General features: G+C 42.2%; 1 protein-coding gene across 5 annotated transcripts in view; it reads left to right on the top strand.

Annotated features, from left to right (window-relative positions):
- Window positions 1-13,544, top strand: part of LOC123588145 (proline dehydrogenase 1, mitochondrial) — a 74,590-nt gene that overhangs the window by 42,804 nt on the left and 18,242 nt on the right. For 4 of the 5 annotated variants that reach the window (XR_006707729.1, XR_006707726.1, XR_006707727.1 and 1 more), the window contains exons 14-15: window positions 12,484-12,568; window positions 13,359-13,493. The gene's annotated coding sequence lies outside the window, so the exon portion shown is untranslated. Of the gene's footprint in view, window positions 1-12,483; window positions 12,569-13,358; window positions 13,494-13,544 lie in introns of those variants that run through there. The other variant, XR_006707731.1, reaches the window with a different exon arrangement.

Below are 13,544 nucleotides of genomic sequence, written 5' to 3' on the forward strand. Positions count from 1 at the left end.
TTAGACTTGACACCAAAAGTATGATCCATAAAAAGAAATGGATGAACTGAAATTTATTAAAATTAACAACCTAGGCTCTGTGAAAGACCATTTTAAGAAGATGAAACAACAAAATACATCCTGAAAGGAAGTATTTACAAACCACACACTCAACCAAGGCCAGGTGTCTGAAGCTACAAAAACTCTCTAAATGCAGTGGTGAAAAACAAATGGTCTGATTACAAAATCTGCAAAAGACATGAAGAGGCATGTCATTGAACTTTAAATCCACCAATTCCATGTACACAGGAGCTTGACCTCTCAGATAACCTATCACTAAAGGCCTGTAGTCAAATTAAATAATCATCTTGCGATTAAAAATTTCTTGAACAACAATTGTTGGTGAGGATGTGGAGAAAAAGTAACCCTCTTGCAATGTTGGTGGGAATGCAAACTGGTGCAGCCACCGTGGAGAACAGTATAGAGGATCATCAGAAAGGTGAGAATAGAAATACCCTACAATCCAGTAATCGTACCACTGGATATTTACCCAAAGAACACAAAAACACTAATTCGAAGCCATACACGGACCCTTGTGTTTATAGCAGCATTATTTACAGTAGCCAAATTATGGCCCAAGTGTCCATCGATACAAGAATGGATAAAGATGTGGTATATGTATACAATGGAATATTATTCAGTCATAGAAAACTGTGGGCTTAGAAGCTTAAAAATTCCCTGGGCTTGCACCAATGGGTTAACAAGGCATAAAGAATTATAAAACCATAGGATTTGAGTGGAAGTTCTTTGTCACTGCATTTCTTGTGTGATTGTTAGGGAAAACTTCTATTCCTGCTCCTGAGATAATAATGGCCATATTAAGAGGAAAACAAATGAACAAAGGAAGGTAGATCCTATTTCCCCTGGAGCTGAAGCTTTGCAGCACTCTACGATCAGTAGATTTGGTGGGAGCATGGGTTTTGTGCTAGTCTATGGCTGCGGCTTGCTGTGCTGATTCTCAGGTGGACTTGTCCTAGTGATGATGCATTTGCAGGGCACAGGGGTGTGAGACTTGGTGTAAATGGCTCCAGCCTCCACTCCATGGTGCTGTTTTGCTCACTGAAGTCTGCCAGTGCTGATGGGAGGGAGGGGAAAGGAGACATTAGCCATTCATATAGAAATCCTCTCTGGCAAATTCACTTCCCATTGAGATAAAATTCACACACAAGTCACACTTCATGGTGTGCAATTCTGCTTTTCAGTGTATTCACAAAATAGTGCCAAGTTACCACAATAAATTCTAGATGCTTTACATCATGTACCCAATGAAATTCCATACTCATTAGCAGACAACCTTCATTTCCCCTAATCCCTAAGTCCCCAGCTAATTTATCTTCTATTTCTATTGATGTATTTATTATGAACATTTAATATAAATGGAATAATTCCATGTATGACCTTTGTTGTCTGGCTTCTTCACTTGGTATGATGTTTTCAAAGTCAACCCATGCTGTAGCATAGACCAGCACTTCATTTCTTCTATTATTGCTGAACAATCTTTCATTGTATAGATACAAGACAGTTTATTCATTCCTCAGTTGATGGATGTTTGTTGTTACTACTTGGGGGTTATTATGAATAATGCTGCTGTGAACATTTATATATAAGTTTTTGTGTGGATATGTCTTTCATTTGTTTTAGCTGTAAAATTAGGAGTGGAATTGCTGGGTAATAAGGTAAGTCCCTGTGTCACTATTTGAATAGCTGCAAGACTGTTTTCCAGAGTGACTACCACTTTCCATTCTTGCCAGCCATGTGTGAGGCTTCAAATTTCTCTGTCATTTCACTGGCAATCACCTATCTGTCCTTATGGCTATAGCTATCTTGTGTCTATGAAAGGATATACTGTGGTTTTGATTTGTAGTTTTTTTTTAATTTTTAAAAAATGTTTTATTTATTTTTGAGACAGAGAGAGACAGAGCATGAGCAGGGGAGGGGCAGAGAGAGAGGGAGACACAGAATCTGAAACAGGCTCCAGGCTCTGAGCTGTCAGCACAGAGCCCGATGCGAGGCTTGAACTCACAAACCACGATATCATGACCTGAGCTGAAGTCAGACGCTTAACCGACTGAGCCACCAAGGCGCCCCTTGATTTGTAGTTTTTTGATGGCTAGTGATGTTGGACACCTTTTCATGTGCTTAATGGTCATCTGAAAAGCTTCTTTAGAGAATATTCTTTTGAAATCATTTGTCCATTTTAAAATTGAGTTCTTTGTCTTTTTATAACTGAGTTGTAATATATGCTAACTATGTTTCTCATTAGATATATGAATTGCAAAATTTTCTCTATAATGTGGGTTGTCTTTTTACTTTTTTTTTTTTTTTTTTACTTTTTTTATTTTACTTTTGAGAGAGAGACAGAGTGTGAGCTGGGGAGAGGCAGAGAGAGTGGGAGACACAGAATCCGAAGTAGGCTCCAGGTTCTGGGCTGTCAGCCCAGAGCCCGATGCAGGGCTTGAACTCAGGAACCATGAGATCATGGCCTGAGCCGAAGTCGGACACTTAACCAACTGAGCCACGCAGGCGCCCTGTCTTTTTATTTTCTTAATGGTGTCCTTTGAGTCACTAAAATTTTACATTTTAGTGAGGTCTAATTTATACATGTTGGAGTCTTACTAGTTGGAAGTTATTTAAACATTATAACACATAAACCACAATTTCTTTATCCATTCATCACTTGATGGACATTTAGGCTCTTTCCATAATTTAGCTATTGTTGAGAGTGCTGCTATAAACATTGGGGTACAAGTGCCCCTATGCATCAGCACTCCTGTATCCCTTGGGTAAATTCCTAGCAGTGTTATTCCTGGGTCATAGGGTAGATCCACACTGTTTTCCAGAGTGGCTGCACCTGTTTGCATTCCCACCAACAGTGCAAGAGGATTCCCATTTCCCCACATCCTCTCCAGCACCTATAGTCTCCGGATGTGTTCACTTTAGCCATTCTGACTGTCGTGAGGTGGTATCTCAGTGTGGTTTTGATTTGTATTTCCCTGATGAGGAGTGACGTTGAGCATCTTTTCATGTGTCTGTTGGCCATCTGGATGTCTTCTTTGGAAAAGTGTCTATTCATGTCTTCTGCCCATTTGTTCACTGGGTAATTTGTTTTTCAGGTGTGGAGTTTGATGAGTTCTTTGTAGATTTTGGAAACTAGCCCTTTGTCTGATATGTCATTTGCAAATATCTTTCCTTTACGTCGGTTGCCTTTTAGTTTTGTTGATTGTTTCCTTTGCAGTGTAGAAGATTTCATCTTGATGAGGTCCCAATACTTCATTTTTGCTTTTAATTCCCTTGCCTTTGGAGATGTGTCAAGTAAGAAATTGCTGTGGCTGAGTTCAGAGTGGTTTTTTCCTGCTTTCTCCTCTACGGTTTTGATGGTTTCCTGTCTCACATTCAGGTCCTTTATCCATTTTGAGTTTATTTTTGTGAATGGTGTAAGACAGTTCTCTAGTTTCATTCTTCTGCATGTTGCTGTCCAGTTCTCCCAGCACCATTTGTTAAAGAGACTGTCTTTTTTCCATTGGATATTCTTTTCTGCTTTGTCAAAGATGAGTTGGCCATACATTTGTGGGTCCAATTCTGGAGTCTATTCTATTATTATTATTATTATTATTATTATTATTATTATTATTTTTAAATGTGGAAGCACAGAGAGAAGTGCTATCCAATTATGAAATTTATTGTCAAATTGGTTTCCATACAACACCCAGTGCTCATCCCAAAAGGTGCCCTCCTAAATACCCATCACCCACCCTCCCCTCCTTCCCACCCCCCATCAACCCTCAGTTTGTTCTCAGTTTTTAAGAGTCTCTTATGCTTTGGCTGTCTCCCACTCTAACCTCTTTTTTTTTTTTCCTTCCCCTCCCCCATGGGTTTCTGTTAAGTTTCTCAGGATCCACATAAGAGTGAAACCATATGGTATCTGTCTTTCTCTGTATGGCTTATTTCACTTAGCATCACACTCTCCAGTTCCATCCACGTTGCCACAAAGGGCCATATTTCGTTCTTTCTCATTGCCATGTAGTACTCCATTGTGCATATAAAGCACAATTCTTTATCCATTCATCACTTGATGGACATTTAGGCTCTTTCCACAGTTTGGCTATTGTTGAGAGTGCTGCTATAAACATTGGGGTACAAGTGCCCCTATGCATCAGTACTCCTGTATCCCTTGGGTAAATTCCTAGCAGTGCTATTGCTGGGTCATAGGGTAGGTCTTTTTTAATTTTCTCCACACTGTTTTCCAGAGTGGCTGCACCAGTTTGCATTCCCACCAACAGTGCAAGAGAGTTCCCGTTTCTTCACATCCTCGCCAGCATCTATAGTCTCCTGATTTGTTCATTTTGGCCACTCTGACTGGTGTGAGGTGATATCTGAGTGTGGTTTTGATTTGTATTTCCCTGATAAGTAGCGACGTTGAGCATCTTTTCATGTGCCTGTTGGCCATCCGGATGTCTTCTTTAGAGAAGTGTCTATTCATGTTTTCTGCCCATTTCTTCACTAGGTTATTTGTTTTTCGGGTGTGGAGTTTGGTGAGCTCTTTATAGATTTTGGATACTAGCCCTTTGTCCGATATGTCATTTGCAAATATCTTTTCCCATTCTGTTGGTTGCCTTTTCGTTTTGTTGGTTGTTTCCTTTGCTGTGCAGAAGCTTTTTATCTTCATAAGGTCCCAGTAATTCATTTTTGCTTTTAATTCCCTTGCCTTTGGGGATGTGTCGAGTAAGAGATTGCTACGGCTGAGGTCAGAGAGGTCTTTTCCTGCTTTCTCCTCTAAGGTTTTGATGGTTTCCTGTCTCGCATTCAGGTCCTTTATCCATTTTGAGTTTATTTTTGTGAATGGTGTGAGAAAGTGGTCTAGTTTCAACCTTCTGCATGTTGCTGTCCAGTTCTCCCAGCACCATTTGTTACAGACACTGTCTTTTTTCCATTGGATGTTCTTTCCTGCTTTGTCAAAGATGAGTTGGCCATACGTTTGTGGGTCTAGTTCTGGGGTTTCTATTCTATTCCATTGGTCTATGTGTCTGTTTTTGTGCCAATACCATGCTGTCTTGATGATTACAGCTTTGTAGTAGAGGCTAAAGTCTGGGATTGTGATGCCTCCTGCTTTGGTCTTCTTCTTCAAAATTACTTTGGCTCTTTGGGGCCTTTTGTGTTTCCATATGAATTTTAGAATTGCTTGTTCTAGCTTCGAGAAGAATGCTGGTGCAATTTTGATTGGGATTGCATTGAATGTGTAGATAGCTTTGGGTAGTATTGGCATTTTGACAATATTTATTCTTCCAATCCATGAGCAGGGAATGTCTTTCCATTTCTTTATATCTTCTTCAATTACCTTCATAAGCTTTCTATAGTTTTCAGCATACAGATCTTTTACATCTTTGGTTAGATATATTCCTAGGTATTTTATGCTTCTTGGTGCAATTGTGAATGGGATCAATTTCTTTATTTGTCTTTCTGTTGCTTCATTGTTAGTGTATAAGAATGCAACTGATTTCTGTACATTGATTTTGTATCCTGCAACTTTGCTGAATTCATGTATCAGTTCTAGCAGACTTTTGGTGGAGTCTATCAGATTTTCCATGTATAATATCATGTCATCTGCAAAAAGCAAAAGCTTGACTTCATCTTTGCCAATTTTGATGCCTTTGATTTCCTTTTGTTGTCTGATTGCTGATGCTAGAACTTCCAACACTATGTTAAACAACAGCGGTGAGAGTGGGCATCCCTGTCGTGTTCCTGATCTCAGGGAAAAAGCTCTGTTTTTCCCCATTGAGGATGATGTTAGCTGTGGGCTTTTCATAAATGGCTTTTATGATGTTTAAGTATGTTCTGGAGTCTATTCTATTCCATTCGTCTATATGTCTGTTTTCGTGCCAATACCATGCTGTCTTGATGATTACAGCTTTGTAGTAGAGGCTAAAGTCTGGTATTGTGATGCCTCCCGCTTTGGTTTTCTTCTTCAATATTACTTTGGCTATTCGGGGTCTTTTGTGGTTCCATACAAATTTTAGGATTGCTTGTTCTAGCTTGGAGAAGAATGCTGGTGCAATTTTGATTGGAATTGCATTGAATATGTAGATTGCTTTGGGTAGTATTGACATTTTAACAATTTTACTCTTCCAATCCATGAGCATGGAATGTTTTTCCATTTCTTTGTATCGTCTTCAATTTCCTTCATAAGCTTTCTATAGTTTTCAGCATACAGATCTTTGACATCTTTGGTTACATTTATTCCTACATATTTTATGATTCTTGGTGCAATTATGAATGAGATCAGTTTCTTTCTTTGTCTTTCTGTTGCTTCATTATTAGTGTATAAGAATGCAACTGATTTCTGTACATTAATTTTGTATCCTGCGACTTTGCTGAATTCATGTATCAGTTCTAGCAGACTTTTGGTGGAGTCTATTGGGTTTTCCATGTATAGTATCATGTCATCTGCAAGAAGTGAAAGCTTGACTTCATCTTTGCCAATTTTGATGCCTTTGATTTCCTTTTGTTGTCTGATTGCTGATGCTAGCACTTCCAACACTATGTTAAACAACAGCGGTGAGAATGGACATCCCTGTGGTGTTCCTGATCTCAGGGGGAAAGCTCTCAGTTTTTCCCCATTGAGGATGATATTAGCTGTGGGCTTTTCATAAATGGCTTTTATGATGTTTAAGTACGTTCCTTCTGTCCTGACTTTCTCGAGGGTTTTTATTAAGAAAAGATGCTGAATTGTGTCAAATACTTTTTCTGCGTCAATTGACAGGATCATATGGTTCGTATCTTTTCTTTTATTAATGTGATGTATCCCATTGATTGATTTGCGAATGTTGAACCAGCCCTGCATCCCAGGAATGAATCCCACTTGATCATGGTGAATAATTATTTTTATATGCTGTTGAATTCGATTTGCTAGTATCTTGTTGAGAATTTTTGCATCCATATTCATCAGGGATATTGGCCTGTAGTTCTCTTTGCTGAGTCTATATCTGGTTTGGGAATCAAGGTGATGCTGGCTTCATAGAATGAGTCTGGAAGCTTTCCTTCCCTTTCTATATTTTGGGACAGCTTGAGAAGGATAGGTATTTTCTCTGCTTTAAATGTCTGGTAGAATTCCCCAGGGAAGCCATCTGGTCCTGGACTCTTATTTGTTGGGAGATTTTTGATAACTGATTCAATTTCTTCACTGGTTATAGGTCTGTTCAAGTTTTCTATTTCTTCTCGTTTGAGTTTTGGAAGTGTGTGGGTGCTTAGGAGTTTGTCCATTTCTTCCAGGTTGTCCCGTTTGTGGGCATATAATTTTTCATAGTATTCTCTGATGATTGCTTGTATTTCTGAGGGAATGGTTGTAATACTGCCATTTTCATACATGATTTTATCTATTTGGGTCATCTCCCTTTTCTTTTTGAGAAGCATGGCTAGAGGTTTATCAATTTTGTTTATTATTTCAAAAAACCAAGTCTTGGTTTCATTGATCTGCTCTACAGTTTTTTTTAGATTCTATATTGTTTATTTCTGCTCTGATCTTTATTATTTCTCTTCTTCTGCTGGGTTTAGGCTGTCTTTGCTGTTCTGCTTCTATTTCCTTTAGGTGTGCTGTTAGATTTTGTATTTGGGATTTTTCTTGTTTTTTGAGATAGGCCTGGATTGCAATGTACTTTCCTCTCAGTACTGCCTTCGCTGCATCCCAAAGCGTTTGGATTGTTGTATTTTCATTTTCATTTGTTTCCGTATATTTTTAAATTTCTTCTCTAATTGCCTTGTTGACCCATTCATTCTTTACTAGGGTGTTCTTTAACCTCCATGCTTTTGGAGGTTTTCCAGACTTTTTCCTGTGGTGGATTTTAAGCTTCATAGCATTGTGGTCTGAAAGTGTGCATGGTACGATCTCAATTCTTGTATACTTATGAAGGGCTGTTTTGTGACCCAGTATGTGATCTATCTTGGGGAATGTTCCATGTGCACTCGAGAAGAAAGTATATTCTGTTGCTTTGGGATGCAGAGTTCTAAATATATCTGTCAAGTCCATCTGATCCAATGTATCATTCAGAGCCCTTGTTTCTTTATTGATCCTGTGTCTAGATGATCTATCCATTACTGTCAGTGGAGTATTAAAGTCCCCTGCAATTACCACATTCTTATCAATAAAGTTACTTATGTTTGTGGTTAATTGTTGTTTATATTTGGGGGCTCCCGTATTCGGCGCATAGACACTTATAATTGTTAGCTCTTCCTGATGGATAGACCCTGTAATTATTATATAATGCCCTTCTTCATCTCTTGTTACAACCTTTAATTTTTTTTTTTAATTTTTTTTTCAACATTTATTTATTTTTGGGACAGAGAGAGACAGAACATGAACGGGGGAGGGGCAGAGAGAGAGGGAGACACAGAATCGGAAACAGGCTCCAGGCTCTGAGCCATCAGCCCAGAGCTTGACGCGGGGCTCGAACTCACGGACTGTGAGATTGTGACCTGGCTGAAGTCGGACGCTTAACCGACTGCGCCACCCAGGCGCCCCAACAACCTTTAATTTGAAGTCTAGTTTGTCTGATATAAGTATGGCTACTCCAGCTTTCTTTTGACTTCCAGTAGCATGATAGATAGTTCTCCATCCCCTCACTTTCAATCTGAAGGTGTCCTCAGGTCTAAAATGAGTCTCTTGTAGACAGAAAATATATGGGTCTCATTTTTTTTTATCCATTCTGATACCTTTCTGACATCCATTCTGATGTCTTTTGGTTGGAGCATCTAGTCCATTTACATTCAGTGTTATTATTGAAAGAGATGGGTTTAGAGTCATTGTGATGTCTGTAGGTTTCATGCTTGTAGTGATGTGTCTGGTACTTTGTGGTCCTTGCAACATTTCACTCACAGAATCCCCCTTAGGATCTCTTGTAGAGCTGGTTTAGCGCTGATGAATTCCTTCAGTTTTTGTTTGTTTGGGAAGACCTTTATCTCTCCTTCTATTCCGAGTGACAGACTTGTTGGGTAAAGGATTCTTGGCTGCATATTTTTTCTGTTCATCACATTGAAGATTTCCTGCCACTCCTTTCTGGCCTGCCAAGTTTCAGTAGATAGGTCTACTTATGTATTCAGTAGATAGGTCTATTCTTATGTGTCTACCTTTGTAAGTTAGAGCCTGTTTATCCCTAGCTGCTTTCAGAAATTTCTCTTTATCCTTGTATTTTGCCAGTTTCACTATGATATGTCATGCAGAAGAGCGATTCAAGTTACGTCTGAAGGGAGTTCTCTGTGCTTCTTGGATTTCCTTCTCCAGATCAGGGAAGTTCTCAGCTATGATTTGTTCGAGTACACCTTCAGCCCTTTTCTCTCTCTTCTTCTTCTTCTGGAATTCCTATGATATGGATATTGTTCCGTTTGATTGCATCCCTTAGTTCTCTAATTCTCCCCTCGTACTCCTGGATTTTTTTTTCTCTCTCTTTTTCTCAGCTTCCTCTTTTTCCATAGTTTTATCTTCTAATTCACTATTCTCTCCTCTGCCTCTTCAGTCCATGCAATGGCCGCCTCCATTTTATTTTGCACCTCATTCATAGCATTTTTATTTCATCATTACTATTTCTTAGTCCTTTGATCTCTGCAGCAATAGATTCTCTGCTGTCCTCTATGCTTTTTTCAAGCCCAGCAATTAATTTTATGACTATTATTCAAAATTCTTGTTCCATTATATTGCTTAAATCATTTTCGATCCATTTGTTAGCTGTCACTACTTCCTGGAGTCTCTTTTGAGGAGAATTCTTCCGTTTCGTCATTTTGGGTAGTCCCTGAGATAGCTCCAAACTGCAAGTCACTTCCCTGTGCTGTCCGGAGTAACTTGTGTTGGTGGGTGGGGCCCCAGTTAGACCTGATGTCTTCCCCCAGACCACAACTGGGGCCACAGTCAGACTGTTGTGTACCTTAGTTTCCCCTCTCCCAGGGGCAGGACTCACTGTGGAGTAGTGTGGGCTACTTGTCTGGGCTACTTGCATACTGCCAGGCTTGTGGTGCTGCTTCGATGGGATCTGGCCAAGGGCATATTAGCTGGGGTGGATCCGCAAGGTGCACAGGGGTAGGAGGGGCAGGCTTAGGTCACTTTGCCCTCGGTCTTCCCCTGCTGGAGGGGCCCTGCAGCACCTGGAGGGAGGCAGGCCTGTCAGAAGGATGGATCCTCAGAAGCACAGCCTTGGGCATTTGCGCAGTGCAAGCAAGTTTGGTGACGGGAACTGGCTCCCTTTGGAATTTCAGCTGGGGGGATGGGAGAGGGAAATAGCACTTGCCAGTGCCTTTGTTTCCCCGCTGAGCTGAGCTCTGTCTTCCGGGGCTCAACAACTCTTCCTCCTGGCGTCCTCTTGCCCTCCCCACTCTCCAAGAGCAGAGCTGTTCACCTTTAACATTCCAGATGTTCAGTCCTGCTGGCTGTCAGAACTCATGGAGTCCGGCCCCTCCACCTTTGCAAGCCAGACTCTGGGGGCTGTGCCTTGCCAGGCGAGCTGCCCCTCCCCCACCCCGGCTCCCTCCCACCAGTCTGTGTAGCACGCACCACCTCTCCACCCTTCCTACCCTCTTCCGTGGGCCTCTTGTCTATGAAGAGACCATTCTGCTAGTCTTCTGGTGGTTTTCTGGGTTATTTAGGCAGATGTGGGTGGAATCTAAGTGATCAGCAGGATGAAGTGTGCCCAGCATCCTCCTACGCCGCCATCTTCCCAGGTCTCTCATTTGGTGGAGTCTTTTGGGTTTTCACATAGAGTATCATGTTGTCTGCGAAGAGTGAAAGTTTGACTTCTTCCTTGCCAATGTGTAAGCCTTTTATTTCTTTCTGTTGTCTCACTGCTGTCATTGAACAACAGTGGTGTAATCATTTTTTTTGTTGTTCGGTATTTAAGATGATCTTTCCCAGAAGACCAGTTCAGGGTACCTTTGCCATTTCCAAGCATCAAAGTCTTTGGTTATGTTTGATTAGAATCTCTTGGGAATAGAGCATGAGAGATTTTGGTTTGGGTTGTTGGCATTGACCTAATATTGAGGCCATTTCATGAGACACACTCTGTCACGCACACTCGAACTGGACACAAAGTGCTTCCTTGTGAGTCAGGTGCTGGGGAGCTGGGACCCTCTCCCTTTGCACCTTCAGGTCACAGAGCAACACCTGCATGGGACACCCTCAGGTTTACACCTGGGTGAAAGGGCACTTCTGGGGTGGGCATCACAGAGAATGTTCACTCTCAGCTTCCTGCAAGTTGTCCCGGGACCTTTGGCAGAATTGAGGTGGGAGGCAACCCCTGGATCACATTTCTCTCCTCCTCTCCTCACCCAAATCCCAGTCCCAGGACCAGAATGAATCCTGCACTTGCCTCCATGTGACAGAGGCCTGTGTGCAGGTGCCCTGAGACCCTCCCTGGTTGGGGGAATTCTAGAAGCCTGTGTGAAGGCTGCTGGGCTGGATGCACACACTGGCTCTTGCAGCCCCACTGAGATGTCTCCTGGGACTGACCAGGCCCAGGACAGGTGCTCCCTGAAGTGGGGCCAGGGTCTCTGCCCTTGCCAGTACCTGCTGCTCCAGCCACACAGTGATGGACTTGCTCCCAACACCACGGTCATGCTCCACCCTGTGACCTTCCTTCAGGCCTGCCTGGGGCTTCACCCCAGTCCTTTCAGTTTCGGGCTAAATGCAGGCAGGCACTGATGTTTATGTGGCCACACCTGCTTTAGAAATTCCATCATCCCATTTTCAGACTATAGGAAATTTAGACTGTAGGAAATTGGACAAGTTACTTTACCTCTACTCTCATGTTTATCCCCACAATGGGCTTGGAAACTTAGGAGCTGTTATGAAGAATAAGTGTGTCTCAAGTACCTAAGATCCCTCAGGCACAGGACAGTCACTTGATATGCTGAGTTAGTGGTCACTCTGACAGGGCCCAGAGCAACCCCGGGCCCATGGCAGGTGCTCTTGTGTTGGCTGGATTGGTTTAATTGATCAACTGATTGATTGATTGATTAGGGAAGGTGACAGTAAACCCATGATTGTTTCTCCACTGTTCCCTTGTTACAGGACAATCTGGCTGTAGGAGGTGACAAGGAGAAGGGAAATGAGAAATAAATGAGTAGGAGAAAGAAGAAGAAGGAAGACAGGGAGGAAGTGGAAGGAGGTGGAAGGCAAGGAATGCCACACATAAAAGTCATGGGGACAGTGACTGCTTCCTGGAGTAACAGGGTGATAGGCATTGCTCCCTGGTCCCAAGTATGGAGTCTGAGAGCTGAGAAGGGCCCAAAGATCCTAGAAAACTTCCCCATCACAGAGAAGAAGGGATCATGGCCCCAGGAGGGGCAGGGGGAGGGGGGAGGGGACTGCAGTGCTGAGGACAGAATTGAGGTCTGGGGTCAGCAACCTAATCCCAGGAGCACCAGCTCAAGTTCTCACCTCACCCTGACTGTCCCCTTTCCTTACCCAAGGACAACCTATCCCCATTCCTGTCCTTGTACACAAGGAAGACGTCTCTGGTGATTTGGAAGATTCTGATACATAGATCAACAATAGGTAGGTACTTTTTTTTTTTTTTTCTATTTCATCTGTTTTACCCTCACTCTTTCTTCTTGTTCAGCTCCTTTATGTAGCTTTGACTAATTTCCTCTTTCCCACATTTTGTGACTCTCATCCTGAAGGACCGGTCCCATCTAGGCACTTGATATCCTTGGATCTTCAAATCTATATCCTCTGCCTTCAGCCATGCTCAACAACTTCCCTAGCATTTCCCTGGTTTCTGACCCCCTCCCCCAATCCACACCAAAGGTTGAATACACCACTGGGCCATAGCCAGACCATATTTAAAATAGGTTTCTGACCCACAACTAATTCAGGAACTGACCCATTATCTTGTTTTCTGCTGAGGAAGCAGGTCTACTATATATAAGTCAGACTTGTAGGAAATCTGGCTGCTGTATCTAGCAACTTGCTCAGGACTCTACACCACAACCTTGTAACAATTGGCTCCAAATGGCCATATTTATAACAGAGACATTCCTGAATTTTGGTCCCCATTTCCAACAGAGGGCCAACGAACCAGAGAAAAGACAAATATGTACCCCTAAGATTCACATAGGATACCTCGCTTCTTGACAGCTCACTATAGGCCCCCCATGCTAATAGCCTCCCATTAGCGCATAGCTAAAGCCTTCGCTTTGCCCCACTCAAATGAATTTCCAGTCTCCTCCATGATGTTGAATCTCTGCCAAAACACAAGTAATGGTGGCTGACTCCCTTGTTCTAGCAAGCTCTGACAAATATTCTTTGCTTGTGCTCATTTGGTTGGCCTTTGTTTATTGGGCAGTTCATCACAGAGGCCCCACTGAGACCCAGTCTGAGCTGCCTGTTGCTGCAAGACCCCAACCTTCAAGCAAGTGTGGTGCCCACAGAAGCCCCTTGTGCCTTGCTGCTTGCAGCTTGTCGAGTCCCTGATGCCACGGTGAGTGAACACTGCATCTGAAATTTGCTCTGTTGGAGTGAGTTTCTAGGC

Source organism: Leopardus geoffroyi, chromosome D3, assembly GCF_018350155.1.
Source record: "Leopardus geoffroyi isolate Oge1 chromosome D3, O.geoffroyi_Oge1_pat1.0, whole genome shotgun sequence".
NCBI classification, from domain to species: domain Eukaryota; kingdom Metazoa; phylum Chordata; class Mammalia; order Carnivora; family Felidae; genus Leopardus; species Leopardus geoffroyi.